Genomic DNA, 26,780 nt, shown 5'->3' with positions numbered 1-26,780 from the left:
GTTATGGCCCTCTGGTTTGGGTCGTGACAAACTTGGTATCATAGCGTATCTGTCCTAGGGTTGTCTGCAAGCCGTGTCTAGTAGAGTCTTGTTTATAAATGTGTTGTGCACCACGTTGTATAAACAGGAAATTACAGGGCATATAGGGACCCATTACCCTTCCTTTTTGATATTAGATTGTGCAATATAGCATAATCGTAGGGAATAAAGCCCTTGACCTTTAGCTTGTTTTATATATACATCGATGCCTATGACCAGGAAAGCTATAGCTAGTCAGAAGGGTAAAGCAGTGGAAGATGAGGGCATGAGTAGAGCACCAGTGTCTAGTGAGGGCCAGAGTGAGGCCCCGAGGGGAAGTGTGACACCCTCGCATAGTTCTCCGATTTTGCCAGCACCCGAGGAGCTGAGAAGGAACCCAGTACCTCCATATATTGCCCATGATGAGGATATGGATATACAGAGTGCAATACAGTTATTGACTAGATTGGTAGCCGCTCAAATTCAACGCCGGGTAGGTACATGTGTTGGTTACGTTGACATGATTATTAGCGTGAGAGTTCGAGACTTCATAAACCTGGACCCTCCAGTGTTTACTAGATCCAACAAGGATGAGGACCCGTAAAACTTTATTGATAGGATGCAGAGGACTTTGAGGGTGATGCATGCATCAGACACTGAGTCAGTAGAGTTGGCCTCTTACCGATTGCGGGATGTTACGGTTCAGTGGTATGAAACTTGGGAATTGTCTAGAGGGACAAATGCACCTCCAGCAGTATGGGAAGAGTTCTCAGGGGCTTTCTTGCATCATTACTTGCCTGCAAAGATTCGTCAGGCAAGGGTAGACATGTTCTTGGCTCTTAAACAAGGGAATAGAGTATGTGGGAGTATAGTCTCCAGTTTGATTCCTTGGCGAGGTATGCCCCCTCGATTGTGGCTGAGATGAGTGACCGAGTGCATCGGTTTGTGGTAGGACTTGGGCTGCACCTGATTAATGAGTGTTCCACGACCGCTCTGCTCGATAGTATGGATATTTCTCGCATCCAAGATTATGCTCAGAATTTGGAGGATCAGAAACGACAGCAATACCAGGATTGTGGTGAGGATCGGTGTAAGAGGGTTAGGTCTGCTAGACAACTTGAGGATTTTCGGGGCGATCCTATGCCACCATATTCTGCTGATAGTGTCCGAGAATTGCAGAGGTCGCGTTATGAGGGATCTGTTTATTCTGAATCAGGTCATGGCTCGATAACTTCGGGTTTTCAGAATCGGTGGGATTCAGCACAGATGAGGGCGCCTCCTCCGTGGTGCAGTCAATGCGGTAGAGCTCATTCTGGACAATGTCGTCAAGGATCTAATGTATGCTATACCTGTGGAGACCCTAGTCATTACATGAGGGATTGTCCTATGAAGGATAGGGGCGGGGTGGTTCAGCCCACCAAATCTATAACCGTCTCCTCCTCTTCAGTACATTCTCTAGAGTGAGGCCCGCAGGCATCAGTTGGTAGAGGTAGAGGCAGGGGCAGAACTTCTAGCTCCGGCGGTAGTCAAAATCGCATGTATGCTTTGGCTGGTCATCAGGGCCCAAAGGCTACACCGGATGAGGTGTCGGGTACTGTGACTATGGATAATGTTCGATCTTATTAACGGAAATTGTCCAGTTAATATGATTAATATACGAGTGAGTTGGCATTATGTATGAAGGTTTGAGGGAAATCAAGGCTAGCTTAAGTAAGAACCCGAGGATAGAGGACTAAGGGAGGAGAGAGGAGTAACCTAGGATATTAAGAAGTTAGAACTCTAATAGCTCTAATGCCCAAGGGAGGAAACAACAGATATTACATAAGATTTTGGGAAAGTTAGTATAATGGAATAGAAAGTTATGAACCCGGTTATTAAGATTACGACCAGTAGGTGCCAGCGCCTAGAAGATAGATTAACAGACTCGTAGGTGACGAATGGATTAGGAAGTAGTTTTAAGGAGGGACAATTTCCTAACCCCGTGAGAGTCCGATATTTGTTTCATTGGAGTATAGACCGGGGAGGTATATACATTTATAATATGAGTATGTCACGTATATGTTGCTAGTTTAAACATTCGAGGACGAATATTCCTAAGGGAGGGAGGATGTAACACCTCGTACCTTAGTGTTTGGATGCATCGTAGTATAACCATATTATTTGGAAGAGATTAAGGTCGTACGTGAAGCTATAGATATAAGACCCCGTAAGTTTATTGAATTTCGAAAACGTTATATATTGCTTTGATATGGTACTTTCTTTTAAGAGAAATATTCTTTTTTAAAATGTTGGATAAATATGATTATCAAAAGTTATTAGTATAATATTGTTTTGATAAGTTTTAGTTAAACACATGATATGAGGAAACTTTTAAAGAATATTTTATGTATTATAAGAAACGAAATTACTTTTTCATAAGAAAACTTATGTTTATATCCTTTCTAGAAATTATTTTCTCATAATAGAAGTTATATTCTTACCCGTTTTAGAATTAATAGTACAAAACATTGTGCTCTTGATATTAGGTTGACAAAAACTGGATTTGATAAAATTACATAGGTGTCAATAAGTAGTCATGTATTATTTTATTAATGAATCAAGTTATTAATGTAGTGTGACTTGTGTTAAACGAAAAGTAGTTACACTTACACCATTATCTCAAGGAAAGAAATGGATTGTTTAATATGCTTGTGATATGTATAACTTGTTGTAGTAGACACGTGCCCAACTTTCTTAAAAAGTTGCATCTTGAGTTAACTAGTCATGTTCCACTGCCAAAGACAACTAATATTGCATCATATCCTTTCCTTACCTTCTTTATAAATTAATAAGCAGCAATTTACATTCCTCTTCTTTTCAATTCAATGAAGTACAAACAAAAGTTTTGTTCCTTCTTTATATATTAACGAAGAAGAACAATAGTCTTAATCGAAGGTTCCTTTTATCAAATTATCTTAATTGAAGTAAGGTGTAGGGAAGCTTTAAAGAAGGCGATCTTCTACGAGCTCGTATAAGTAATTAAGGTATGTTAAGGCTAATCCTTTCTTCTTTTGGCATGATCCAAGTAACGATATGTAAACATAATGTGATTTCATAAATGGTTCTACTCTTAGTAGTTAAGAATGTCTACGTTATTCAATCCTGTAAAATGATATTCAAAGCATGCCTAAGTATGTTCCTAACTCTCTATTGAGACATTCAATAAAGATGTAAATGTTCATAATGTAGTATTATATGCATCTTCATTTACCACCGAGCTATGGTCGGTTGGGCAGTCGTGCATCATCATTTACCATCGAGCTACGGCCGGTCGGACAGTCATGCATTTACCGCCGAGCTACGGTCGATTGGGCAGTTACACATTTACCATTGAGCTATGACCGATCAGGCAATCATGCATTTACCACCGAGCTACGGCCGATCGGGCAGTCATGCATTTACCACTGTGCTACGGCTGGTCGGGTAGTTACCACTGATTAGTCGGGCAGTTAATGTCACAAGAATGATGTAATCAAAACTAATATATTGTAGTTTTATTTATATATACAAGATTGGACTTATTCTATATGTTATGGCCCTCAGCGGCAAGTCAGAGGTTACAAGTTGACTTTTTTCCCTCCTAGTGATAGTATCTTATTATTATGTTTCATTTCTGCCTTACATACTCGGTACATTCTTCGTACTAACGTCCCTTTGCCTGGGGGCGCTGTGCTTCATTCCACGCAGGTGTAAATAGATGAGGCGAGGACCCTCCACTGTAGGCTTCCTCCAGATATCAGCTTTTGGTTGGTGAGCTCCACTCTTCTTGGAGTATTGCCGAGTCACATTCTGTATATGTTATTTTGTTTTATGAGGATGTCGGGAGCCCTGTTCCAACTTATATATTATGGTCATGTTTTCTTAGAGGTTTTGCAGACAATGTACTGTGTATAGTTTTAGGTATGACATATCAACGGCCTTGTCGACCCTTATGTATCTGTATAAATCCTTTTGAATTAGTTATGTGAGTTAAGTTCTAATATTGTTACTTATATATATAGATGTGGCCTATCATGGCCCGGGATGAGTCTTATAGTAAATAAGGATAAGGTACGTGGCACTCGGATGAGTAGGCATCAAGTGCCAGTTATGGCCCTCTGGTTTGGGTCGTGACAATAAGATGGGCTAAAACGCGAGTAGCTATTTCGGGAAAATGATTTTCAAAACTAAATGTAAGGCTCCCGCGGTGATATAAAGAAAGATTGTGATTGAAATTTATGAAATGTGAATACGAGGTGGTACCTCGGTTGTGATTCTTGTTGTGTATTTCATATTGAAAAGAGTTATTGATTGAACAATTCTTGTTGCTTTTATTCTTCCTTGTCTTACTAGTTTTGTCCGCACTTGACTATTTGTGGTTTTCATTATTGTCTTCCTTCTTGTTGTCTTTTGCTTACAATTCCTTCATTAGCTTACGTTACTAAACTACTTTGTTACCATTCATTTCTCCGCTTTCCATTACTTCCCGTTGTTATATTTTTGTTCTGTTTATCTTGTCCTAGTAGTTGTCTCGACTTGGCCTCATCACTACTCTACCGAGGTTAGGCTTGATACTTACTGGGTACCATTATGGTGTACTCATACTGCGTTTCTGCACATTTTTATGCAGATCCAGGTACATTTGACCGTGCTAAATGCTAGTGATTAATTGACTAGCTGCTTTTGGAGACTTAAAGGTATTCCTACTCGGCATCCGCAGGCCTCAAAGTCACCATATATTTATTAGACATTCTACTGTTTATTTCTTGTATTACGAGACTATTAGTATATTCTTGAATAGCGTATGACTCCGTTCCACCAAGTTTTGGGGAGCTATTGTCAGCTGTATTGTTGAGTTCTATTATGATGGTTTACATGGTTTAAATTTGAGGTTATATTATTCTTATTTCCGCTATTTCTCTATACATGTTAGGCTTACCTAGTCTTAGAGACTAGGTGCCATCACAACATTCTAAGGTGGGAAATTGGGATCATGACAAGTGGTATCAGAGCGTTAGGTCCATAGGTTTTACGAGTCATAAGCAAGTTTAGTATAGTCTTGCGGATCAGTATAGAGACGTCTATACTTATCTTTAGAGGGTACAAAACTGTTAGAAAATTCCACTTCTTTGATTCCTTATCGTGCGAGTTTGCTGACTTTGAAATCTGATTCTTTGTCTTTCTATTCTCTCAAAGATAGTGAGGACACGAACCACTGAATCCGATAATCAGACACCCGTGCCCCTTGCTAGAGCCGTGAGAGGCCGAAGAGAGGCACGTGGTGTAGCTTGAGCACCTGCCCGAGGAGAAACTGAGGAGCCACCAGTAACTTCGGTTGGGGGACTGGCACCCGAGGTGCATGTTGTCACCCCCTGCACTTTAAGAGACCTTAGCACAGCTTTTGAGTATGTTCGGTATGCCATCTAAGGCAGGGTTGATTCCATTTGTACTAGCCACATCTCAGGCTGGGGGAGGAGATTAGACTCCCGCGGCTCGTACTCAAGAGCAGCGGGTCCATGTTGTCAGGTCCTGGAATTTATGCAAGTACAACTTGTTGTTCCGGTTCAGCCCGAAATTAGGGCAGTGACATCTGAAGAGGAGCAGCTAAGGTTCAAGAAGTATCATCCTCTTACTTATAGTGGCCTAGCAACCGAGGATGCGCAGGATTTTCTAGAGAAATGCCACCGTATTCTTTGCACTATGGGTATTGTGGAGACGAGCAGAGTTGCTTTTGCTACATTGCAATTGTCAGGAGCAGCGTATTAGTGGTGGCAGGCTTACGAGGAGGGTAGCCCAGCTGATGCAGCTTCACTCACCTGGGCTCAGTTTTTAGAGATGTTCTTGAGAGAGTTTGTTCCTCAGATCCTTCAGGATGCATGGCACATGGAGTTTGAGCAGTTATACTAGGGTGTTATTATAGTGTCAGAGTATGTCGTAAGATTCAATGGGTTGTCCAGACATGCACCTACTTTGATTTTTACAGTCAGAGAGCGAGTCTGTTGATTCATTGAGGGGATCAATTATGGTATTTGATTTAGTATGGCTCGAGAGTTGGAGACAGATACCCTGTATCAGCAGGTGGTAGAGATTTGCAGGGAGGTTGGAGGCCATATGGGGTCATGAGAGGGAAGACAGGGAGACCAAGAGGCCTCGAGATTCTGGAGGATGTACTGGTGCCCGCGCCCCAGCTGCAGCCCGTCATGACAAGGGTTGTGTGAGCCGCCTAGTTCATTCACCACTTCCAGCTTCTAGTGGTGCTCCAGCTATTACGAGGTCTTAGGTTTCCTATTTTTCTTAGCCACTATCTGGTGCACCTCCTACACGGGGTGCCTTCAGCGGTCAGTCTAGCCGACCAGGCCAGGGTCAGTTTCAACAGCCACACCCGTCGAGAGCTTGCTTCGAGTGTGGTGATACCCAACATATTGTGAGGGATTGCCCCAGATTCAGGAGGGGTGCACCTCTACAAGCTATCCAGGCTCCACGTGGTCCACAAACTTCTCAGGCCATGGTTGCTGCTCCAGTTGCCGCTCCACTTGCACAACTAGCCAAGGGTGGAGTTCAGGCGGGTAGAGGTCGCCCTAGAGGGGGAGGCTAGGTCGGATTCTATGCTTTTCCGGGTAGGACAAAGGCGGTTGCATCGGATTTTATCATCACAAGTATGGTTTCGGTTTGTCATAGGGATGCCTCAGTTTTATTTGATCCGAGATCTACTTATTCATATGCCTCATCTTAATTTTCTCCGTATTTGGATATATTTTGTGATTCTTTGAGTTCTCCTGTTTATGTGTCCATGATTGTGGGAGATTCTATTATTGTGGACAGTGTGTATCGGTCATGTTTAGTTATTATTGGTGGTTTTAAGACCATAATCGATCTATATTTACTCAATATGGTTGACTTTGATGTGATCTTGGGAATGGATTGTGTCACGCCCCAAACATGGGGAGGCGTGGCCGGCACCCGGTATCATACTCGGCCCGAGCGTACCACTCTGTAACTATGAACTCTGGAGGGGTAGCCCTCAACTTAGGCTGACAAGACCTACCTGCAAGCTGACAATACCAATCAAGGCCGATGGGGCCATATTCTGAATCGTCTAAAAATAATGCCTACAACCAGAAATACCTAACTAAATATCTACATAGGGCTGGCAAGGCCACAATACTGATATATAGAATGTACATGACTCGTCTACAAGCCTCTAAAGATAATTAACCTATATCATGGTCGGGGATAGGGCCTCGACCTACCCATTAAACTTGTATATATAAAATGGACTCCAAGGTCTAGACCTGGGAACTCCGAGGAAGTGGAGCTTACCTATCAAGCTGATGTTTGACTCTGTCTACTGGGAAGGTCTATCCATCAGTCTATCAGGACCTGTAGGCATAAAATAAAGTGTCCCCGACAAAAGGGATGTCAGTATGAAATAATGTACTGAGTATGTAATGCAATAGAATAACTTAAAGCTGAGACTGAACTGATAATACAATAACTGAAAGTAATTCAGAGTCAAAGATTATCTGAAGATAAGCTTACCTACTGATAGTGACTCAACTATATCAATATAGTAAGTAAAATAGTTGTTCGACCTTGTAAGGCTAGGTATGTATAACTGCTCTGCCGTAGTGGGCTCGCTCATAGGCGCTCGACCATACTAGGCTCTGTATCTCGACCATTCTGCGCTCGCTCATAGGCGCTCGGCCATAGTAGGCTTGATGGTGGTGAAAATACAGTAATATTGTGTGTGTGTGTGTGTGTGTGTATATATATATATATATATTAGAGACCATCTGCTCTCTTGACTGGAAGAAAACAATACTCAATTGAACATAAAGTCCCCATAAGGGAGAATACTGCAAATTATGAGAGGATAATGTACACAAATTTAGAGGTACGAACTTTTCTTTATGTCTTGTTATCAAACACATTAGTTAGGAGATCATGCGAAAATGAAGGAAGGGTTTAGCCTTAACATAGCTTTGCAATCTCCTCTCGAATCGTCAACCAAGCTCAATATGATTTTCTTACGTCTACAATGAGTACAACGACTTTATCGTCATTATATATGCATTGTACCTCTCATATTTCGAAACCAATATTCTATAAGAAAATGGACAACACCTCACCTGTTTGTACTGCATCCCATAAGTTACTAAAAGTCACCAAACAACCCAAACAACAACAATATAATTCACAATAAGCTCTCTGATTATATCAACAACCATTTTGAGTGGCAAGCTCGCTTTACGATTAACAAACTATAGTTTGAATTCAATTCCTTTTCCATGAATCTGCCTAAAACATCTATTACATCATACTTATTCTTACCATATTATTTTTTACCCCAAAACATCATAGGAATAATCTTCAAAAATAGTCCACACGCCTACCACCCTAACCTTTATCGTCAACCTCTTATTTTTCATGTTATCTTCTTGAATCAACTTAATTAACACATAGATAATATTGAAAATAACAACCATACATAATCGAACTATTTGTAACAATTTCCATCCACAACAAACTATATGTATAGCCTCAACACAGCCCACAAAAAGAGATAATGATTTCTTATGCCATATCAATTACTATCTTGTAGATTTCCTCTCAAACAACTCAATCAACACATGATTAATATTAAGCACAACCAAGAACATGATTTACTTACCTAGGCAGTAGATAAAACTTGAAATCCCTAGTTGGTGTAGCTCACACCAACCCTCAATCACACCACAACACTATAGGAGTTGTATTCTCTTCTTGAATCACATTTGTGTTCAAGTTGGTATATAAGCACTTGTATTTCGCTTGGAAACTCTAATATATATGAAGGAGTGACTGATTATTACCTTAATCAAGAAGAACAACACGAAATCTGAGGTTACTTCACTTGAAGAATCCTCCAAAATTGCCACAAGATGAAGGGCTACGATCTAGCAAGCACCACAAAATTTCTAGCATTTGGTTCATGTTTTTATCTTTGGTTTTTACTCTAGAACCATGTATACTACTTTGAGAGTGTTTTGGGAGAGTATAGGGTTTTCTTGGGTCGAAAAATGAACCCAAATGAGCCTTGCCCCGATCTTTAAAGGTTGGAGAATCATCTACTGCCAAAGTGGGTCCCAATGGGAGCTGCTTGTGCAGTCTCGTAAAAATTCGAATATCTCTCTACTCCGATGTCATATTAACAAACGGTTTAATGTGTTAGAAAATAGGTTTGTAGATATTCAATTTTGTAGGTTTATCATCCCGTAATTCTAACTATACTTGGAGAAAAACTCAGCTACATTTGACCTAATATTCAACACATTTATGAATATAACTTGTGATGACCTTTGCCAACTTTTGTTCCACAACTCGCTTGACTTCAAAACATAACACATGATTATCATATGACTAAAATAACTCGTAACATAACTTCCTAATTATGTTAATCACCTTAGTCTCACCCCAAAGATACGGGTTATAACGTTCCCAACTTGTCGACTTTCGACGAAACTTATTTTCTTCGATTCGTTTAGCTTCTTAACCTTCCAACCTTCTTGGTACTTGCAGTTCATGATCTTAAATATTTGTAACCTCCATGGTAACAATATTAACTTGCTTTATGCACTTTAAAAGATGATCTCATTTTTGAGCTTACATTAATTGACTTACGACGTACTCTCGCATACGAAAACATGGGGTGTAACATCATTCCCCCCTTTGGAACATTCATCCTCGAATGTTGACTGTTGCGTTTATTAGTCTCATAAGTTATAACTCTTATGAATACCTTATTAGTGTCCTTGTCATCTAGGCAACTGTTTAGTGAATAAATCCAAAGGCCAGGGCATTCCCCCTTTAGGCCTCTTTCTCACACCACGACCTGTGGTCGGAATTCATCCAATCTTGTAACTGTTTCTACCTTCTGTCATGCAGCCTATACGACTCTGTCCTTGTATGTACTATGCGACTCTTCTCTCCTATTTCCTCTAGCTTTTATCCAATCTCTAGGCCTTACTTTGTAAATATATACAGAACTATGGCAAGTTGTCCCTCTAGGCATATATAGGTGTACTGAAGTTCTTCGCTTGGTACTTTATCGCACTTACGACTATTGCTATTTTTTGTTTCATAGCCTCAGTTATCTATCCTTATTGCTTTAATGCATCTAGGTAGGTCATACTATACCATAACACTTACTTCTGTTTATTATTACAGAGGTTTGCTACCCAACTCTAGGTTACTCTCTCGTTGCTTTTCGTGTATTTATAAATCTAAGTCCTTTAATGCTTCCTCATTACTGTTCATCTTAAGAATGACAACCTAATCTCATCTCATACTTTGTAACTTTTATCCATGTATTGTTGATTCACCTTAATGTTGATCTATAATCTTCCACTAATAACTTGAAACCTCTTATGTAATACACTGTCACTAGGGCTCACGTCTCATCAGGGAACATCTTAAGTTATTTGCTTGATTCACCTAGGGATGATACAATACTTCAATAACCGTATTTCATAGCATCCCAATGTGATTTATTTTATGGGGGGTATTCTATTCCCATGTAACTCATGAAATATCTTCTCTTTGAATCATTACTCAATCGAAGGCCTAATCATCATTCTCTTATCATTTATCACAACTACACTCTCATTCTACTACCAGGGCAGCATTCCATCTCTTCTAAATGCCCCTAGTCTTAAACTCTTTTGAGTTCATTCAGGCTATACCGAGATTTGTATAACTTACGAAAACCATTAGCTCTCTGGTTTGATGGGATTAATCCTGAGGCCTTACCTATTCTTGTCATCTTCTTACTCACATTTTCTTATCTTTACTCCTGTCTACCTAAAACCTTGTCGCTCTGCCATACTTTAGCTTGCGATCTACACATATCTATTTATACTACTCGCAATCCTCCTTTAGCTTGCTAGCACCATAGATTTTCTTATGTTATTTTGGAACATCAAGCAAGACATCACATCATCTCTAACTCTTCTTTACTCTTTTAACTAGACCTCTCGGTACCTGGAAACCATAGGATGGAAGATATGCTACTTACGACACCACTATCATTTATGGATACTAAATCACGACGCTTCTAGCCCTCTATCTGAAGTCTGGACTATTCATAACCTTTTGCACTTGAGTATCTCGTACCTTCTTTACCTGTACCTTTATTACCTTTAAATCCTGCATTGTATCTTCTATCTCTTTCATAACCTCCCTTCCATATGGGTGGAATTCACGTCTACACCTTAAAGCTTTACTATAATACATGCACCTCTGGTGCATACATAATCCAGCGGGAGCTTCATACTGACTTCTTATGAGGTTGGTACTCTTCTAACTGGATTTATCGTAGAGCTATAATAGAATATGGCCGTTATACTATATCTCTTGTACCTATGCTATTACTGGTGATTCTTCCATGTTCTGAGTCACGATTTCTATAATTATCTGGGCATAATAATCTGACCCCTGATTTACTTAGCTATTGTAACTCTTGAGTTTCCTTTTCTCTCTCTACCTTTATGTAGGCTTAATCTGTCTTCTAATGTACGACTGAGGGTATTAGCTATTACATTAGCCTTTTGTGGACTATGTAACATCCATGTTATAATCTTCTAGCAATTCAGGCCTTTGTCTGTGACGTGGACTCAATTCTTTCTTTTAACCTATACCGAAGTCTCCCATAACTGTATGAATGTCAACATATATGTTGCATGGATAATACTCTGAAATCTTGAGTGAGGTCATAACGTAGCTAACTTTGGTTTGTAAATTAAATAATTCCTTTCGTGCCTTGTTGGTTGTATTTAAATGTAAGCAATTACTTTTCCTGGTCGTTCTGCCACTTGTTGCATGAATACTTGGCTTATCTTATTTCCCACGAATACTGGAATTTTCTATAACTCATATCATCATTTCTTCTTCAGATTACTATGCTTATGTTGAAGCCTTCTTCCTTATTTCCTTAGCTAGTCTTTTGTTTTAGTACTTAGGGGAGACCCTCTTACTCCTGTAAAGTTATGAGCTTATTACATTGTATACCCGAAGGAAGTTTTGATGTTCTTACTCGCTTATAATTATCCTTAGTTACTTGCTCCACGCCCTTGTGCTCATAAGGTTGCTTCTGAACTGAAATTTTGACTATCTCCCTAATGGCACTCTCTTTTATTTCCGTAACACTTATACTGTGCCTTTAACTACCCCAACTCCTATTTGAATATTTCTCAAGGATTATGATGTCGTATCTGCGAGACTGAATTCCCTATGCTGGGGTTCAATACGTTTATCTTGCATGATCTACTGATTTGTCTATATCTTCTTGTTAGCCATAACTAGGCTCTTCCTCAATCAACTACTAACTACTCATTGGTCCATTATCACCTCTATATTTCACGTAATCTCCCTTGGGTTATTTCCTTTGTCTTAACTCACCTTTCACATTCGATCCTTTTGTATCAAGTGTTCATTTGCATTTATTTATCAATAACATCCTGGACAGGAACCCTTACTGCCTCTACCCGAGGCCGTGCTTGCACAATGTTCTGGAGTCATAACATATCTGCATGATTTGAACAACTGCAATCTCATTCCTTTCGCCTTTCTTCCACATTCTTCTTTTACTATTCCATAGTTACCCGAACCACATAACTCCGATTTAATACCATATCACACCATCTTCCCCCTTTTAGGGGAGTACTAACATTTAATTCTATGAATATTTACCTATAAATGTTTTACCTCTTCATCTTTGGCATCTTTTCACATCTTCACTGACTCTTACTTGCCTTGCGATAAACCTTTTGTACCAAGGATAACTGAATTTCTTACGCATGAAGGTGACACCTAGTGTAACTGGCACACTTAGTCCCTTAAGCTTAACTCTACTCACAACACTTGCTTTAGGGAATAGTCTTCTTGAATAACATTAAAATGTTATTCTTTTGTTGTCCATTCTATTTTTGCCGGAACACGATCTCTGAAATTCTCACAATGTCGATTATTATCAAATCCTATGGTCCCTAATTCTTGTTCGATCTATCTTATTTACTAGCCCATACTGATTTCTATTACACCAGAGTCTAGCTTAGCATTCTGGTAATCACGTTAGAATCACCAACTCATTTCTCAAAATGAGGATATGAATGTATGGCTTATACTTTTTTATTGTCTCAAGGCCCTTCACTTATCTATAGACTATGTCATCCTGTCATATTTTGATTTACCGTTATCGCTCATTTATCACATCTTACTCATAATGCTTTATTTACTCTCTTCTTATTCTCCTGCTAATATTTTTGTCTATTACCTTATTCTCAAAACTTCAACAAAACATTCTTTCGCTTTTAGCTCCCCTTGCACCATCTCACTGGCTCTTTGAGTTGTCTAACATTCTCTGTTTACTAGGGACGAAAGCCATACTAAGGTAAATATTTATCCCTTCTAGGATTCCAGTGCCTATCTTTTGAATTTTCTGAACATTCTAGTATCATATCTAACTATTTTAATCTAGAGTGCACTATTTGGGTGTCTCACAAGGAGAACTATTACCATGTTTTAAATATCCTTCAAAAATGTCAGCTAACGCTAATAATCCATCTACCATTTTGGGTTACTCTAACCCTAGCTGGATCCTGATATCCCATCCTTCTCTTAAACTATATATGTTAGATCCCATAGGGCATAACTAAGATGGGTGTGGCCAATTGTACATACCTCTATTATAGTTGAAGGTAACTCAGAATACTTATATTTCTCTACCTGAATTGTAAATGCTAATAATCTTCACTGACTGGGTACTTCGTACCCTTCTTCAACTTGCTTCTTTTATTTGTTGAAACTTGTATCCACCTTCTGATTCTCTCATTGCTTTTTAACATATAGGTGGATAAATATTCATGCCTTAGGGCTCCTTATCAAGAAGCTTACACGTCTTAGTACACACATGATCTACTGAAGACCTCATATTTACTCATCATAAGCATGATGCAAAATCGAGTTCTTCTGACTCACCTCTTCCACAACCACATTCAATCTCTTACCAACTGTCTTTCTGGATATAGGTATCGTTATATTATGAATAAAGTAGAATTTAGGAGTTTGAATTCTTACAACTGAGCTCTACCACACTATCTAAAGTAAGAAGAAAGAGTGACAGTCCTAAATGCCATGTAGCCTCCTGCTTATAAGTGTGGTGCACAACACACTCATAAATAAGACTTTACTAGACACGCCCTAGTACAGAATTGCTCTGATACCATGTTTGTCATGCCCCAAACCTGGGGAGGCATGGTAGGCGCCCAGTACCATACTCGGCCCGAGAGCGTACCACTCTGTAACTATAAACTCTAGAGGGGTAGCCCTCAACTTAGGATGACGAGGCCTACCTGCAAACTGACAATACCAATCAAGGCCGATGGGGCCATATTCTAAATCGTCTGAAAATAACATCTACAACCAGCAATACCAAACTAAACATCTACATAGGGCAGGCAAGGCCACAATACTGATATACAGAATGTACATGACTCGTCTACAAGCCTCTAGAGATAACTCAACGGTATCATGGTCGGGACAGGGCCTCGACCTACCCATCAAACCTATATATATAAAATGGACTCCAAGTCTAGACCTGGTAACTCTGAGGAAGTGGAGCTTACCAACCAAGTTGATGTTTGACTCTGTCTACTGGGAAGGTCTATCCAACAGTCTATCAGGACCTGCATGCATGAAATGCAGCGTCCCCAGAATAGGGACATCAGTACGAAATAATGTACTGAATATGTAAGGTAATAGAATAACTGAAAGCTGAGACTGAACTGATAATATAATAACTGAAAGTAACCGAGAGTCATAGATAATCTAAAGATATGCTTACCTACTAATACTGACTCAACTCTCTCAATATAGTAAGTAAAATAGATGTCCGGCCCTGTAAGGCTTAGTATGTATAACTGCTTTGCCGTAGTAGGCTCGCTCATAGGCGCTCAACCATCCTAGGCTCTGTATCTCAGCCATTATAGGCTCGCTCATAGGCTCTCAGCCATAGTTGGCTCGGTATATAATTTACCATCTGATCTAGGGTTTCCCAATAGGGGCCTCCCACAGATTATAGCTCGATGGTGGTGAAAATACCTATACCTATATATATATATATATATTACTATGCTCTCTTGACTGGAAAGAAACAATACTTTACTGAATATAAAGTCCCGATAAGGGAGAATGCTGTAACTTATGAGACTAGGATAATGTACATAAATTTAGGAGTATGAACTTCTCTTTATGTCTCGTTATCCAACGCATTAGCCTTAACATACCTTTGCAATCTCCTCTCCAATCGTCAACCAAACTCAATATAATTTTCTTACATCTACAATGAGTAAACCGACTTTGTCATCATCATATATGTATTGTAACTCTCATATTTAGAAACCAATATACTATAAGAAAACATACAGCACCTCCCCTGTTTGTACTACATCCCATAAGTTACTAAAAGTCACCAGACAACCCAAACAACAACAATATAATTCACAATAAGCTCTCTGATTACATCAACAACCATTTTGAGCGGCAAGCTCGCTTTACGATTAACAAACTATAGTTTGAATTCAATTCCTTTTCCATGAATCTTCCTACAACATCTATTATACTTATTCTTCCCATATGATTTTAATCCCAAAATATCATAAGAATAATCTTCAAAAATAGTCCACACGCCTAACACCTTAACCTTTATCGTCAACCTCTTATTTTTCATGTTATCTTCTTCAATCAACTTAATTAGCATATAGATAATCTTCACAACAGTAATAATAACATAATCAAACTATTTATAACAATTTTCATCCATAACAAACTATATATATATAGCCTTAACACATCCCACAAAAATAGATAATGATTTCTTATGCCATATCAATTACTATCTTGTAGATTTCCTTTCAAACAACTCAATCAACACATGATTAATCTTAAGCACAACCAAAAACATGATTTACTTACCTTATGAATTAGATAAAACTTGAAATCCCCAGCTGTTGTAGCTCACAACAACCCTCAATCACACCACAACACTGTAGGAGTTGTATTCTCTTCTTGAATCAAATTTGTGTTCAAGTTGTTGTGTAAACACTTGTATTTCGCCTGGAAACTATAATATATATGAAGGAGTGACTGATTATTACCTTAATCAACAAGAACAACATGAAATCTGAGTTTACTTCACTTGAAGAATCCTCCAAAATAACCACAAGATGAAGGACTACAATCTAGCAAGCACCACGAAATTTCTAGCATTTGATTCATGTTTTTATCTTTGGTTTTCACTCTAGAACCATGGAGACTGATTTGAGAGTGTTTTGGTAGAGTATAGGGTCTGCTTGGATCGAAAAATGAACCTAAATGAGCCTTGCCCCGATCTTTAAAGGCTGAAGAATCATCTACCGCCTAAGTGGGTCCCAATGAGAGCTGCATACGCAGTCTCGCAAACACATGCATATCTCTCTACTCCGATGTCGTATTGATAAACTGTTTAATACGTTAGAAAATAGAATCATAGATCTTCAATTTTGTAGGTGGATCATCCTATAATTCTAAGTATATTGGGAGAAAATCTCAGCTATATTTGACCTAATGTTCAGCACATTTATGAATGTAACTTGTGATGACCTTTGCCAACTTTTATTCCACAACTCGCTTGACTTCAAAACATAATACACGACTATCATACGACTAAAATAACTCATAAAATAAACTTCTCATTATATTAAGCACCCTAGTCTCACCCCAAAGATATGGGTTATAACGTTCCTAACTTTTTGACTTTCGACGAAACTTATTTTCTTTGATTCGTTTAGCTTCTAAACCTTCCAACCCTCTTGGTACTTGCAGTTCATGATCTTAAATATTTTTAACCTCAATGGTAACATGATTAACTTACTTTATGTACTTTCAAAGATGATCTCATTTCTGAGCTTACATCAATTGACTTACGACGTACTCTCACATACAAAAAAATAGGGTGTAACAGACTAGTTGTCGCCCTATCACGCTATTCTGGATTGCCAATCCATGACTGTGACACTGGCTATGCTAGGTTTGCAGTGATTGGAGTGGAGAGGTACATTGGACTATATTCCTAGCAGGGTTGTGTCCTTTCTAAAGGCTCAGGGGATGGTTGAGAAGGGTATGATGCATATTTAGCCTTTATGAGAGATGTCAGTGCTGATACTCTTACCGTTGAGTCAGTTCCGATAGTGAGAGACTTACCAGATGTATTTCCAGCAGATCTTCTAGGCATGTCGCCAGATAGAGATATTTATTTTGGCATTGACCTATTGCTGGGCACTCAGACCATTTCTATTCCACCATATCGTTTGGTGCCAGCAGAGTTGAATGAATTAAAGGAACAATTGCAAGAATTGCTTGATAAGGGTTTCATCCGGCCTAGTGTGTCACCTTGGGGTGCTCCAGTTCTATTTGTAAAGAAGAAGGATGGTTCTAAGCGGATGTGTATAGATTATCGGCAGTTGAACAAGGTTATAGTGAAAAAACATGTATCCATTAGCGCACATTGTTGACTTATTTGACTTGCTTCAAGGTGTCACAGTGTTCTCGAAGATTGATTTGCGGTCAGGATATTATCAGCTAAAGATTTGGGATCCGGATATTCCGAAGACTGCTTTTAGGACTCGGTATGGTCACTACGAGTTTCTTGTGATGTCATTTGGGATGACCAATGACTCAACAACATTTATGCACCAGATAAACTATGTATTTGAGCCATATCTTGACTCCTTCATCATTGTGTTTATTGACGACATCTTGGTGTACTTCCACATCTGGGAGGATTATGAGCAACATCTGAGGATCATGCTTTAAAACTTGAGAGAGAAGAAATTGTAAGAAAAATTCTCAAAGTGTGAATTTTGGCTTGATTCGATGGCATTTTTGGGTCATGTGGTGTCGAGTGAGGGGATCAAGATAGATCCGAAGAAGATTGAAGAAGTTCAGAGTTGGCCCAGATCGTGTTCAGCTACTGAGATTCCGGAGTTTTCTTGATTTGGCCAGGTATTATCGTTGTTTCGTAGAGGGTTTCTCATCCATTGCTGCACCTATGACTAGATTGACCTAGAAGGGTGCTCCTTTCAGATGGTCTGAGGAGTGTGAGGTGAGCTTTCAAAAGCTTAAGACTACTTTGACTACAACCCTAGTGTTGGTATTGCCTACGAGCTCGGGGTCTTACACTGTGTATTGTGACGCATCGCGTATTAGGCTTAGCGCGGTATTGATACAAGACGGTAAGGTGATTGCCTACATATCTCGGCAGCTGAAAGTTCATGTATGGTGTCCCATATGAGGTCTATACCAACCACCGAAGTCTCTAGCATCTGTTCAAGTTGAAAGATCTTAACTTGCGGCAACGGAGATGGTTAGAGTTGCTTAAAGCCTATGATATCACCAATCTATGTCATCCTGGGAAGGCCAACATGGTGTCCAATGCCTTGAGTAGAAAGGCGGAGAGTTTGGGAAATTTGGCATATCTACCGGCAGCAGAAAGGCCATTAGCCATGAATGTTCAGGCCTTGTCCAATCAGTAATTCAGATTAGATGTTTCGGAGCCCAGTCAGGTCCTTGCTTGCGTGGTTTCTCAGTCTTCTTTATATGAGCACATCAGAGAGCATTAGTATGATGACCCCCATTTGCTTGTCCTTAAGGACACGGTACAGCACGGCGATGCCAATGAGGTTTCTATTAGAGATGACGGGGTATTACAGATGCAGGGTCGGTTATGTGTGCCTAATGTGGATCGATTTCGTGAGTTGATTCTTGAGGTGGCCACAGTTTGTGGTATTCCATTCATTCGGGCGCCACTAAGATGTATCAGGATTTGAGGCAGCACTATTGGTGGAGGAGAAAGAAGAAATATATAGTGGAGTATGTGGCTCGGTGCCTAAGCTGCTTGCAGGTGAAGTACGAGCATTAGAGTCTGGACGGTTTTCTTTAGAGACTTGAGATTCCCGAGTAGAAATGGGAGCGTGTTACCATGGACTTCGTTGTTAGGCTCCCACGGACTTTGAAGAAATTTGACGCAGTATGGGTAATTGGGGGTAGGTTGACCAAGTCGGCTCATTTCATCCCGGTGGTGACTACCTATTCTTCCGAGTAGTTGGCTCAGGTCTATATCCACGAGATTATTCGTCTTCACGGTATGCCGATATCCATTATCTTCGATCAAGGAACACAGTTCACGTCGCATTTCTGGAGAGTTGTGCAGTGTGAGTTAGGCACACGGGTTGAGTTGAGTATAGCCTTTCATCCCTAGACGGACAGACAATCCAAGAGCACCATTCAGATATTAGAGGATATGCTTCGTGCCTATGTTATGGATTTCAAGGGTTCTTGGGATCAGTTCTTGCCGCTTGCAGAGTTCGGCTACAATAACAACTACCAATCGAGTATTCAGATGGATCCTTATGAGGCCTTATATGGGAGACAATGTCGTTCTCCAATTGGTTGGTTTGAGGCGGGAGAGGCTAGGTTGTTGGGCACAGATTTGGTTCGAGATGCCTTAAAGAAAGTTAAGTTGATTCAAGATTGGCTTCGTACAACCTAGTCTAGACAGAAGAGTTATGCTGATCGAAATGTTCGTGATGTAGCATTTATGATTGGAGAGCAGGCTTTGCTCCAGGTTTCACCCATGAATGGTGTGATGAGGTTTGGGAAGATGGGTAAGTTGAGCACTAGGTATACCGGTCCTCTTGAGATCCTTGAGAGAGTTGGTAAAGTGGCCTACAAGCTTGCATTGCCACCCAGCTTATCGGCAGTTCATCCGGTGTTCCATATTTCCATGCTTAGGAAGTATTATGGTGATCTGTCTCATATTTTAGACTTCAGATCAGTCCAATAGGACAAGGATTTGACTTATGTTGAGGAGCCGGTGGCCATCTTGGACAGGCAAGTCTGAAAGTTGAGGTCAAAGAATATTGCTTCAGTGAAGGTTCAATGGAGGGGTCATCCAGTCGAGGAGGCAACATGGGAGACTAAGTACGACATGCAGAGTCGTTATCCTCATCTATTTATCACTTCAGGTATGCCCTTATGCATGTTCGAGGATGAACGTGTCACGACCCAAACCGCAGGGCCGCGATGGGCACCTGATGCCTTACTCAACTGATTACCAACATAACATATCTTTCTTATCATACCATTATGGGTAAATGGGCCAAAAGTGGCGTCATAAGATAACCAGAATAAAACAAAAGGGAATACTCGACATAGGATGACCCAACATGTAATACAAACTTATACATATGACATACGGGCCTATAAGACCAAAATGATCATGCGTACACTGAACACAGGCCGACAAGGCCATACAATCTTTCATATACATGACATATGTCTACAAGCCTCTAAGAGTACATAAACGTCATAAAGGCCAGGATAGGGCCCCGCCATACCAATAAATACATGTCCAAAGCATACTGACCAAATAAGTAACTTCGGAGCAAGTGGAGTATACCAACACCTTCTGCTGAGCTGATAGCCTACTAGGAGGACTCTCAACCTGTCTATCAAGACCTGTGGGCATGAAACGCAGCGTCTCCAGGAAAAAAGGGATGCCAATACAAATAAAGTACCGAGTATGGAAGGCATGAAAAGCAATATATAATAGACATGAAAGAAACATGGAGTAAAAGACTCAACCTGTAAGTCTGAATAGCTCTGTGAATCATGAGACATTTATAATGTCATGCTTATGTGTATAAATGTCATACCATGCATAGGTGTATGCGTACATAACATCATCAAACCTCTGAGGGCATCCCATCATATCATCTCGGCCACTGTGGGCGAAATCATCAACGTATACCAGCTGATCAGGTGGTGATGCGTATATAACGCCATAAACTTTCCCCATACCCCATATACATATAATATATGTGTATATAATGTCATATAGTCATGGATCAATGTACATGTATAAATGAATGCAATGCATAAGAAGTAAGCCTATAAGATCTCTTGAATGTCACAAGATCAAATATGCCTTCGGATAAACTTTATCAACTATGTATTTTTCTGAGACCCGTGAACAGAAGATATAATAATAAGGCACGTGGGGAATCAAGAACATAGGAACCCCTAGTACTTCTATGAATAAAGTCATTTATGAAAGTTGTGCGTTTGCTCATTTTGTTTGTATCATATGGGTCATGCCAAAAGAAATAAGGAATAGCCTTAACATACCTCAAGTCGTCAATGCAACTTGACAAAAGCTTACAACAACTAGCGCGCCAGCCCTATAACAAAGAAATACATGTATAACTTAGATGGCGCTAGTATATCACGTATCTCAAACGATAACTCGATTCTAAAATAAAACGGACAACATTTCCCCTGATTTTACTGCTCGCTTAAGCCTACTATAGGCCAGACAAAAACATAATATTATGAATTTACAACCATTTAAATTATGATTAAAAAGTCCCATTCATCCTAACTTACTTAACACTTTGATAAACCTTCCTTAGCTTTGTAGAAGGATTTCATCCTTTTTGAGCTTACATCAATTGACTTACGACGTACGTTCATATACGAAAACATGGGGTGTAACATAATGTTTGTTTTAAGAGAGGGAGAATGTAAGGACCTGACCGATCGTTTTTTGTTATAGCGACCAGTTTCCCCTTTTGACGCTTCAGAAATGTGTAATTTTGGTTTTATGACTTGCAGGGTTAATTGGTTTCGTTCCGGGAAGATTTCGGGTTGATTTAGACCCTTTGCTTCTTGGCTTGGAAGCTTAAGTTAGAAATGTTCACCAAACTTTGACTTTTGTGAAAACGATCTCGGAACGGTATTTTGATGGCTATGATAGCTTCGTATTGTGATTTTGGACTTGGGCGTATGCCCAGAATCGAATTCGGAGGCTCGTAGGTTGATTTGTGTTGTTTTGCCAAAAATTAGAAATTTGAGGCTCAGAAGTTTGACCATAGGTTGAATTTTGGCTACCGGGTTTGGGATTTGGTTTTGGGACTTAGAATAGGTCTATTATGTTATTTAGTACTTGTCTGCAAAATATGGTGTCAATTGGAGTTGATTTGATAGGATTCGTACGCTTGGATGCAATTCTAGAGGTTCTTGAACTTTACTTTGAAATTCATGCGTTTTGGTGTCGGATTCGTAGTTCAAGATGTTAGTTTTGTGTTTTGATCATGTGAGCGAGTTCGTATGATATTTTTAGACTTGTGTGGATGTTTGGATTGGAGCCCCGAGGGCTCGAATGAGTTTCGGACGTGGTTCTGAATATTTTGGACTGAATTTGTAATAGCTGGTGTGCTGGTGCTCTGATGTCGCAATTGCGAGCACCAGCCTAGCAATTACGAAGTGGACAGGGGGTGGTCTGATGTCGCAATAACGACTCTCCCCTTCGCATTTGCAAAATCAGCGGTATTGGATTGGGGTCGCATTTGTGACCATTTGGTCGCTTTTGCGATGGCAGTCAGATTCGCAATTTCGAAGCCTTTGTCGCAATTGCGACTTACGTTAAGATTGTCAGGGTTCCCAATTGCGATCCCTGATTCACAATTGTGAGTGTTTGCAAATGCGAACCCTATGTTGCAAATGCGACATCTGTAGCTGAACAAAAGGGCCGGGAGTCGGGATTTCATATCATTTTATCATATTTTAGAACCTTAGGCCCGGTAGGAGGCGATTTGGAGAGTCGATTTGGACTCGGATTTGAAAAAAAAACACATATATATGAACTCCTAGGATTATGGATTGTCGGAATCTACCCTTGGATTCGGGTTTTGACCGAGCAATTATGGGATTGACTTTTGTTGACTTTTTGGGAATTTTGTAAAGATCAAAGCTTTATTTATTGTAATTGTTTTCCCTTGCATTGGTTGATGATATTAAGTCACTTTTGGTTAGATTTGAGCCGTTTGGAGGTGAATTTGAGGAGAAAAGCTATTTTCGAGGGTTGAGTAGGCCTAGTTAAGGTAAGTATCTTGCCTAACTTTGTGTGGGGGAACTGCCCCTTAGGATTTGGGTTGATTATGCTATTTGTGTTATGTAAAAGTCGTGTACGTAAGATGACGAGTGAGTATACGGGCTATTTGTGATATTTGACCATTCAGACTCTTTCCATGCCTTAAATTGAATTGTCATAACATGATATATCTCTTATTGTTAATCTACTGTTACCTGCTTTATTTGTCATTGTTAACACTTGTTCCACCTCTTACTTATTATTTGTTCACATATGCTTTAATTGATGTTATTGCCTTCCTTATTGTCATCTCTTTAATTGTTGTATTACTCTTAATTGAGGTTGTTATTTCTTGGAATATTTTCTTGTTGGGTTATTGATGCTGAAGTTGTAAAAGCCGTTATCACATAGAGGCGAAGTTGTTAATTGTTGAGATATCTTTCTTGTTGAGCAAATCACATTCACTTTATTATTGTTGAGTTTTTGTACACATTGTGGTTGAGTCATGAGCTATTTGTTGTGGAAACATTGGTATTGTCGATTCTTTTGGCAAGTTGTGGCATATGGGCAGTGGTGCGAGTTGTGATTATGTTGTGATATTGATACGCATGCGGTGATATAAGGCTATGGGTTGATACACATTCGGTGAAATAAGGTGGGCTTGATATGCGTGTTGCTAGTAGAGAAACTACTTGAAGCCACACGATGAGATAAGGTGGGCTAAAACGCGGGTAGCTATTTTGGAAAAATAATTTTTAAAACTAAATGTAAGGCTCCCACGATGATATAAGGAAAGATTGTAATTGAAATTTGTGAAATGTGAATACGAGGCGGTACCTCGGTTGTGATTCTTGTTGTGTATTTCATATTGAAAGGAGTTATTGGTTGAACAATTTTTGTGACTTTTATTCTTCCTTGCCTTACCAGTTTTCTCCGTATTTGACTATTTGTTATTTTTATTATTGGATTCCTTCTTGTTGTCTTTTGCTTACAATTCTGTCATTAGCTTACGTTACTAAACTGCTTTGTTACCAATGTTTCTCCGCTTTCCATTACTTCCCATTGTTATATTTTTGTTCCGTTTATCTTGTCCTAGTATTTGTCTTGACCTGGCCTCGTCACTACTCTACCGAGGTTAGGCTTGATACTTACTAGGTACCGTTGTGGTGTACTCATACTACGATTCTGCATATTTTTGTACAGACCAGGTACGTCTGCCCGTGCTGGACGCCAATAATTGATTGACTAGTAGCTTTTAGAGACTTCAAAGTATTACTGCTCTACATCTGTAGGCCTCGAAGTCACCTTCTGTTTTTAGACATTCTACTATTTGTTTCTTGTTCCAAAATAGTATTGTATTACGAGACCATTAGTACATTCTTGTAGAGCTTATGACTCTATTCCACCAGGTTTTGGGGAGTTGTTGTCAGTTGTATTGTTGAGTTCTATTATGATGGTTTACATGGTTTAAATTTGAGGTTCTATTATTATTATTTTCGCTATTTCTCTATACATATTAGGCTTACCTAGTATTAGATACTAGGTGCCATCACGACATCCTAAGGTAGGAAATTGGGGTCGTGACAGTTTTCGAGATTCAATGAAGGTTAATTTTGATTACATCAAAATTATTGTATCTTACTAATTTACGTATCATATTTATTGAATTAATATAAAAAATAAATTCATTATACATAAGGTACAATGTATGATGTATGATTCATTGTAATATTTTTTTATTAAATGATTCATTGTAATGTTCATTGTTTATTCATTGTAATTAATAAATCATTGTAATGTTTATTTTTTCTTAATAATCAAATATTATTCATTGTATTTTTACTAAAAACATTCAATGTATGATGGTGAGAGAATAAACTATATAAGCAACATAGAATCTTTTTCAAACCGTACCGAACAATAGCTTCTCATCTAAAAGGCGTCACAAAAATCAACAATGACTAATCAAATACGTAAAGTATTATGTGAGTACAAAAGATATTATTCCACATGCACTCAACAAGATTTGCAGTTGCAGCTTGATGAAAGTTTTCATTTGAAAGTTAGTCAAGGTACAATATCAAACACACTCAAACGTTCAGCTGAGTATCTTTCGGCTAACTTAGAAAAAGGGAGGGATATCAAGCGGCACAAGCCAGCAAAAATTTTAGACACGGAGAAGGTTGTTTATGAGTGGTTTCTCCAATATCAAGACCGTGTGAATATAATCGAAGAGTTAATTTTGGAGAAGGCGAGAGATAAAATGAAACTTTTATATCCTCAACAAGATTTTGAGCGCAACTTTTCCCAAGGTTGGCTTGAGAAATTCAAGGTAAGACATGGTATCAAGTCATTTCGGCGTTTCAGACAGAGTGGTTTGGTTGATATACAAGACATGGAGACAAAATTGGAGTCCATAGGGGAAAAATAGACCATCTCCCTATGAAAGATGTTTTTAATATGGATGAAACTGGTTTGTTTTTACAGGTTACAAGCTGATCATTCTCTTGCAACAAAATAAATTGAAGGAAGAAAGAAGGACAAAGAAAGGCTCACAGTTGTTATTTGTTGCAATGAGGATGGATCTGAAAAAATTTCTATATGGAGTATTGGAAAATATGCAAAGCCACGTTGCTTCAAGAATGCCAATATGAACAACTTGAATTGTCACTATCGTGCAAACAAAAGAGCATGGATGACAAGTGTACTTTTTGATGAATATATTTGTTGGTTTGACCACAAAATGCATGGTAGACGAATTTTGCTTGTGGTAGATAATTGTCCAGCACATCCAAGAAATACTGAAGGACTACAAAATGTTGAATTTCTTGTCTTTCCATCCAACATGACATTAAAAATTTAACCTTGTAATTTATGTGATAAAAATAGCTTTCAAGATGCATTATCATAGTAAATTTTACCGTAGGATATTAGAAGGCTATAAGCTGGGAAAAACTGATCCAGGAAAGATTAATATTTTGGATGCTATCAATCTTGCGATTGCGGCTTGGATGACAAATATTCAGCAAGAGACAATAGCAAATTGTTTTCGACACTACAAAATTCGTTCGGGGGATAAAGCCTCGACATATTAAATGAACTCACTTGTGAAAACGACATTCATGAACTTGAGGTCATGATTATTGATCTTAGTTACTACAATAAAATGGATGTCAATAGCCTATTGGATTACCCGAGTGAAAATGATACATGTTCAGAGGTCCAGAGCTTAGAAGAAATTGTAGATACCATCGGAGAAAACAATGTTGATGATAAAGTTGAAGACGATACAATACCTTTGGAACCAGTTACGCGTAAGGAATCACTTATCGCGTCTAGAACTCTTTACAAGTTTTTGGTGCAATTCGAGAAGACAACACCAGAACTTTTGGATGCAATAAGAAATGTTAGAGATGAGCTTCAACTAGATTTAAATTTTAAGGAAAAAACAAATAAAATACTAGAATCATATTTCACTAAATTGTCTTAGATATTTTTGTAATTTTAAAGAATTATTAATTTATAATATTAATTGGATCATATATTTATATAGGTGCCTTCCGAAAATATATTATCTTATGGAAATCGGTGATTTTTTCCACTAGCCCAAGTCGAGACTAGAGAAAAATATTATCTTAGAGTGTATATTAAATTTCTGAGTATTAATTTAGAGACGTTATACTGTATTTGAATCAAGATCTTAGCTCAATGGTTTGGTATTGTTTTTATGATTTTTATTGAT

At 38.9% G+C, this 26,780-nt stretch overlaps 1 pseudogene; it reads left to right on the top strand.

Annotated features, from left to right (window-relative positions):
- Nucleotides 1–637: 637 nt before the first annotated feature.
- Nucleotides 638–26,528, top strand: LOC107783145 (CENP-B homolog protein 2-like; annotated as a pseudogene).
- Nucleotides 26,529–26,780: the final 252 nt, after the last annotated feature.

The sequence above is a fragment of the Nicotiana tabacum genome, chromosome 17, assembly GCF_000715075.1.
Source record: "Nicotiana tabacum cultivar K326 chromosome 17, ASM71507v2, whole genome shotgun sequence".
In the NCBI taxonomy this organism is placed as follows: Eukaryota; Viridiplantae; Streptophyta; class Magnoliopsida; order Solanales; family Solanaceae; genus Nicotiana; species Nicotiana tabacum.
The sequence above is the reverse complement of the archived record's forward strand: the minus strand, read 5'-3'. Positions and strand labels throughout refer to the sequence as shown.